The 7,715-nt window shown below is 27.3% G+C and overlaps 1 long non-coding RNA gene across 1 annotated transcript; it reads right to left on the bottom strand.

Annotated features, from left to right (window-relative positions):
* Positions 1–757: 757 nt before the first annotated feature.
* LOC117922951 lies at positions 758–3,650 on the bottom strand. The gene is made up of 3 exons (XR_004652589.1): positions 3,633–3,650; positions 2,743–2,815; positions 758–985 (listed from the first exon to the last, which is right to left on the bottom strand). It is a non-coding gene; the product is annotated as an uncharacterized LOC117922951 (long non-coding RNA).
* Positions 3,651–7,715: the final 4,065 nt, after the last annotated feature.

The following is a 7,715-nucleotide window of genomic DNA, read 5'->3' as shown; positions in this document are numbered from 1 at the left end:
TTCCCTACAAATAACTATAATTTTATATACTTTTATGAGAAACATTTTAAATTGAGTGAGACTTGATACATTGAATTTATCTATAAACCAAATAATTTTTCAAAATAAATTTAAACTAAAAAAAATCAATTCCATTAATATTAAAAATTCCAAAATCAAACTCATCAAATATATACCCTTCACTACCTAAGGAGTTTACCTACACGTGAATGAGAAATCTTGACTTATTTACGTATTTAATAAGAAATGATTTTTTAAATTCATTTTAAATAAAATATTGTTAAACATTACTATTTCTTAGGAAAAAAAATACAATTTATACCTTTAATCAAATATTAATATTCACATTTTATAATAATTATTAAAATATTATCAATTTATGATTCGATTAACATTCATATTTTTACAAAACAATTTATCTATAATTCATTTCTAATTACAAAGCTATTTTTTTTAATAAGACCTAACTTGAATTTAAATTAATACTAATATAAATTACCTGTAAATTTTTTTTACAAAATAAAAATAGAAACATTATTTTCAAGAACAACAAAATTATTTTATACACATCAGTTTATTGTTCTTTAAAAACTATTTTTAAAAATAACTTGTCAAATAGACAATAAAAAATTTAAAAATATTTGAAAAAAAAAAAAAAAAAAAAAAAACCTATCTTTGATCCTTTTGTCTTGAAAACAATTTTTTAAAACATGGCCAAAATAGGCCTCAAATTCACAAACATATAAGCAACATACAGTAAAGGAAAACACCCATCTTCCTAGGCTTGAACTGAGAAATATGTTAACAATCAAGATTAGATAACAAGTGTAAATGGTTAATGCATACGCTTGACACACAAATGATAAATACAAACTGCAGGAATTCCCAAGTAATTATCCAAATAGAGGTAGACATGACACCATATATATATAGGCCTACTCTTCCATCCCATCATCCTTCGACTCCAGTGCCTAACCACAGATGCCTGAAAGGAAAATGTTAAAAGCTTCATACAATGTACAAGCATGCCTTCCAAAATATTTCACACTCCCAGAACCATGAGAAATAGACTTCATAACTGACCAAATCAATTATCATGAGGTATAAAGAAACGAATCACAAACAATGTAATCACCATGGTGTCTTTCAGTACTAAAGACTCTCACAAAATCTAACGGCATAAAAATCTTGGATCCCTTCCAAATTCGTTTGAAAATAGAAATAGATTCAAAGCAAGTCTAGAGGTCAGAATTTGAAACAATTTTATTTTTCTCTTCTCACAAACTCTCTTAAGAATTTGAAAAGAAGATGGGTTTTTAACATAGAGCAGTGATAAAGGTTGCAGTTATGAAAATATCCAAATCTAAATTGCCATAAAAGACATCCTAATTGGTAAGAGCATCATCAGAAGTCAATCCTAATTCTCAAAGGAGGATCAAGGGTGTTATTGCACCTTTTAGACTTATTTTTTTATAGACTTCCCCCATTTTTACTTCAAATTCAATGGGCATTTTTACTCACATGAATCCACCTCTAATCCGTTTTGTTCAGGTAAAAACACCTTTCGTAAGGGTAGATCATGTCTTTAAAAAGCAGCAAAGAAAAAAGAGAAAAAAAAAACATTAACTCCATTTTTCTGTTCCTCTAATAGAATTCATGTCCAAGTTAAGGCATCCAACCAAGTGCAGTTCAAAAATAAAACAGAATGAAATAAAGGAACACACAATGTTTTAATAGAAATCACATAAGGTCATGTATTTAGACCTGCCTCTAAATGAAGAATAGCTTTGCCATAGCTAAAATAATTAGCAAATATGTTGTCTGCTATGAAAAGGTTGGCTCAATCAAATAACTTGACATATCACTCTACTTATGAGAATGAGGAAATCAACAATCCATTCACATATTCTCATCAGAGAGATGTGGTTTAAAAACAGGCATCCCAATATCAATGTCCTCGTACAAAAAGAGGGAAGAAAAACCACAATTGTTATTTTCAGAAGTCGATTCTTTTTCCCCTTTGATTAGCATGACTCACAGGGAAGAGGATTATACTCGTATTTCAGTTGTAGCCTCCAATGGTAAGATTCATTGAGCACAATATATTCATACTCACTGCAGTCTCCCTATTAAAATCCATTCCTTCCACCCCTGCTCAAGCATTGATGCAGTAGCGATCCATCCTATAAAGAAGCTTGTTTGCCAGAGTTGCCTCACATCCTAGTCAGGTAGAATAATGTGGCAGGGATAGACAACTACCCATAATGGCTGCTTGATCAACACTTGCTACCCTAAACTGCCATTTGGTCCTACTAAGAGGCAAAGCCTCTTGTTTTAGCTCCTGATCTGCTACCACCCTTTGTCGCTCGCTAAAATAATGAATTAAGCCAACCTTTTCTAATCCATAAGCCATACTAAGACAAATTCCAAGTGCCAATCCAATTTTCTAGACAGCAGATCATACAGATATGAAATGTAACTCTTAGCCCATTACAAACCATTTACCTCAAGAAAATGACAACTAATTACCAATCCCACCAACCTTAATGCTTGATACGTTGTAATCTTAGGGTCTAATACAGTTCCATTCAATTACGAAACAGATCACTTTTACCACATAAAGCAAGTAGATACACTAATTACTATAGAAAATACTAACAAGAGCCCAAAAAACATATTTTGCCTTATTTGTTAGCATCAAACTTCTGAAAGAAATTGTGAAGTGATATGCACCCATCTCACCTTTTGTAGAATTCAGTTGCATGCCGTGACCCATTGTAGAAAACAAACCACATTAACACAATCACCAAAGCATCTGTCAAATTGAAGGAACTCAAAATGGGAATATCATCACAGCCCACCCAGCCAGAGAAAAAAAATTATTTCCCTCTCAATCAATGACAAAATAATAACAGTCCATAAACCACCAATACACATCAAATAGTCTATAAACCAAACCATATTTAAAAAATCAAACCTCTAATTCAAGCCTTTAGTAACTACTGAAAAAAAAATCAAACTGTCTATCCTAAAATTACCCCTATAAGCAAACCCTAGATAACCCATAAGATTATTTTTATCAAAAATTCAATACATGCGGATGCAGCTCAAACCCCATATGAAAAATTGGACGACAGACATCTGTCAAATTGAAGGAACTCAAAATGGGAATATCATCACAGCCCACCCAGCCAGAGAAAAAAAATTATTTCCCTCTCAATCAATGACAAAATAATAACAGTCCATAAACCACCAATACACATCAAATAGTCTATAAACCAAACCATATTTAAAAAATCAAACCTCTAATTCAAGCCTTTAGTAACTACTGAAAAAAAAATCAAACTGTCTATCCTAAAATTACCCCTATAAGCAAACCCTAGATAACCCATAAGATTATTTTTATCAAAAATTCAATACATGCGGATGCAGCTCAAACCCCATATGAAAAATTGGACGACAGACAGATAGATATCAATATGCAGATGTATCTGAAACCCCATAAGAAAGATTGCGGCATACATAGATATTCTCAAACCCCGTATAGAAATTTGCAGAAAAAGAAGAGAAAAAATCTCAGTTGTACTAAAAATCAACATTCGTAATCAGAAAGGGATGAAGAAAAAGGATACTGAAGAGATAACGCTCCCACCAATCCAACATGTAGAGTCCAAAAGTGACATTGTAAAGAAGGATCTTCCTCTGAATCCAATTCATAGTTTCCAAACCCTATTTAGAGAAAAATATAAATGAAACAAGATGGAAGGCGCAAAATCTGAAGTTAGAGAAATGATGAAAAACAAAAGAAAGTTTAACTTTGGAAGTTGGAAGAAATGAGAGATCTTTCATCTTTGCACGTCTTGGTTCCTAACGACGTCAAAATTGACTACTGCGCCGGCAATTGGTGGCTCACCCTCTACGTTGTAAGGTCCAAACAAAGCCCAAGTCCAACTCCTAATTTTTTACCCATTCAATGACTGTGTTATAGCCATTGAAGAACTTTTCACTACGGTAATTTAAAAAAATTATTTTTAAATTATTATAGTAAAAGAAGTTATTCCAAATATATGGTAGTTTTTGTCATATAGGAGAGAGGTGAACGGATAAAATTTTAACCAAAATCGTCTTTTGAAAAGACGATTTTATTTCCATTTAAAAAAAATGGAAAATCATCTCTTGAGACGATTTTTCCATTTTAAAAAAAAAAAATTAGTTTCCAATTTTTTTGTAATATTAAATTTTTCTAAAAAAAATAAATTAATATCATAAAAAAATAATTTAAAAAAATCCCAATTAAAAGAAAAAATTAATATTACAAAAAAATTGGAAACTAATTTTAAAAAAAAATTCAAAGGGAAATCATCTCTTGAAGAGAATTTTCTCATTTAAAAAAAAAATCAAAAGTTATAAAAAATAATTAAAAAAAATCCCAAATTAAAAGAAAAAATTAATATTACAAAAAATTGAAAATCCAAACTAATTTAAAAAAAAATCAAAGGAAATAGAGACAATTTTCCCATTTAAAAAAAAAAAAAAAAAGTTCCCAATCAAAAAAATTAATATTATAAAAAATAATTTTTTAAAAAAAAAATCCCAAATTAAAAAAAATTAATATTAAAAATCCAAACTAATTTAAAAAAAAAAAATTATTCAAACTACACTCACCAATTCCAATTGAAATTCGAAATTTGAAATTCAAATTTTAACCGGTTATCCTATACACTACACTACGCTATTACCTATTCATGTACTTATCCTATACACTACACTCTTACCTATTCCATACTTATTCATATGTTGTCATATCCGTCCATTTAATATTCCAATTTACTACACTCCACCAATTCAAACTTCTCATACACCGTAAATTACCTTCTTCCTTCTCATTTTCTCCTTCAAACTCTTTCTTACTATTTCTTTCTAATTTTCACCTTCAAACTTCTTCACTCACGTTTTGTCCATCTTCCCCGCTTGAAAATTTTTCACCTTTCATCTTTCTTAGAATTTGAGCATATCTTATCTCCTCTTTTTTGTTGGACACTCATGTTGTTGCTTATAAGGTAATATTTTTGTTTTATTTGTATTTGAAGTTATTTTATGATGTATAGTTTTTATTATTATATCAGTTTTTAAATTTATTTGGATTATGTAATATTTGTTTGAATAATATTTATCGAAAATTGTTATTTTAAATAGATTAAATCATTAAAAAAATAATAAAAGATATATTATTTTATTTGTAGTTAATATTTTTGCCCTTATTTCATATTTATTATGTAGATATTAGATATTTTTTATTACATGTATTTTTTAAATTTATTTGATTTATGGTAATTTTGTTAGAATATTATTTGTTGTAAATTATCATTATTATATAAAGATAAATGAATTAAATCAATAAAAAAATAAAAATAATATTAGTTTATTTAATTAATATTAAATAATAGGATTATTGCTTATGTTTATCAATCAAATAACACGTTTTATAAAATATTAAAATTTACATTTAAAAATAAAATAAAATAAAATATTAATAAAATGAGAATAAAAAATAATAACAATAGTTTTCATAATATATGATTTAAAAAAACATTAAAATTTTAAAAATAGGAATACAACATTATCCAAAATTATTAATTGATCTTATATATTTTTTAAAATTAATAATAGTGTGTTAAATAATTGAAAAAATTGTTGTAAAACAATAAGATGTAAAAATAAAAATATAAATAAAAGTAAAAATAAAGCTAAAATGTTTTTTGATTTATTATATATAAAGTAATTTAACACTAATATAAAATAGTAACGTGACTATTAAATGTATATAATATATTTTTTAATATTAAAATATTATATACATTTAAATATCCATTTTAAAAAAGAAAAGAAAAGAAATATATAATCGTAAAAATGTTAGAATATATAATAAAATTAAATAAATAAATTTAGTAATGGTGGTTAGTGTTAAATTATCATTTTTTTTTGCATTTAATATTATTTAAAAAATATTAAAATATAAGAAATTTAAGTACAACATTAGCCGAAATTATGAATTTATCTTCTATATTTAAAAAAAATTAATATTAGTCTTAAATTATTGAAATAATTCTTGTAAGATATTGATAGCTAAAAATTTAAAATAAATAAAAGTAGAAATAAAACTAAATTATTATTTGATTTATTTAAATGGATATTTTAATGTATAATATATATATATATATATATATATATATATATATATATATATATATAATTAATTAATTTTCTATAATATAACATAGTAACCATGAGTATTAAAGGTATATAAGATATATTTAAATATTAAAATATTATATAAATTTAAATATCCATTTTAACAAAGAAAATAAATATATAATTGTAAAATGTTAGAATATATAATAAAATAAAATAAATAAATTTATTAATGGTTGTCAGTGTTAAATTGTTTTTTTCCATATAATATTATTTAAAAAATATTAAATTAAATGAAATTGAAGTAGAACATTATCCGAAATTATGAATTTATCTTCTATATTTTATGAAAAATAATATTAGTATTAAATTATTGAAATAATTCTTGTAAGATATTGAGACCTAAATATAAAAAATAAATAAAATTAAAATATTATTTGATTTATTTAAATGGATATTTTAATGTATATAATATATATATATAAGTAATTTTCTATAATATAAAATAGTAACAGTGAGTATTAAAGGTATATAATCTATATTTAAATATTAAAATATTATATACATTTAAATATCCATTTTAAAATAGAAAAGAAATATATAATTGTAAAATGTTAGAATATTAAAATATTAAAAAATATTTGAAAGATGCAGGAAATACATTCTCATGGATCCTAGACTTGTAGATCGTTCCAGGAAATACACCGATCTTCACTTATATGGGAAGGAAATGATCCCGGAGAGCTCCATTGTCGACGTCGTGAAGTTAGTTTTTATCGTAATAGTGTTTTGGATGCACGTATCATTCCATATTTGCAACAATCTGGATTCTACGATGTTGCTCGATTAAGTTTCATTTCATTAGATTGGCACCTTATTACAACATTCATAGAGAGATGGCGCCCTGAGACCCACACTTTCCATGTGCCTCAGGGAGAGTGTACCATCACACTTCAAGATGTTAGCATTATTTTAGGCTTACCGATTGATGGTGTTGCAGTTACCGGTACCACGTGCTTGGATTGGAGAGGGGTGTGTGCTACACTGTTAGGAGTGGTGCCTGGAGATAGAGATATATCTGGACAAAGACTTCGTTTGACATGGTTGACATAACATTTTCCTTCATTGCCACCTGATGCTGATGTGGAGTTCGTGAGATGCTATGCTAGGGCATTCATCTTACAGTTGATTGAAGGTTTTCTTTTTGCGGATAAATCAAACAATAGGGTACACTTAATGTTTTTACCACTACTTCAGGATCTTGGAGTTACTGGTACTTACAGTTGGGGTAGTGCTCGCTTAGCTTGGCTATATCGAGAGATGTGTCAAGCATTCCGTATTGATGCACATGATGTATCAGGTCCTCTCATTTTGTTACAGTTATGGATATGGGATAGATTTCCCTTTATGGCACCTATGCGCTTACATCCGGCCCCACATGATGGAGTACTACCACAACCACTTTTAGGCATGCGGTATGTATTCAACCATAGTTATAGCATATGTAAACACATATATGCATA

The sequence above is a fragment of the Vitis riparia genome, chromosome 10, assembly GCF_004353265.1.
Source record: "Vitis riparia cultivar Riparia Gloire de Montpellier isolate 1030 chromosome 10, EGFV_Vit.rip_1.0, whole genome shotgun sequence".
NCBI classification, from domain to species: Eukaryota; Viridiplantae; Streptophyta; class Magnoliopsida; order Vitales; family Vitaceae; genus Vitis; species Vitis riparia.
This window is presented reverse-complemented; position numbering and strand designations above follow the sequence as displayed.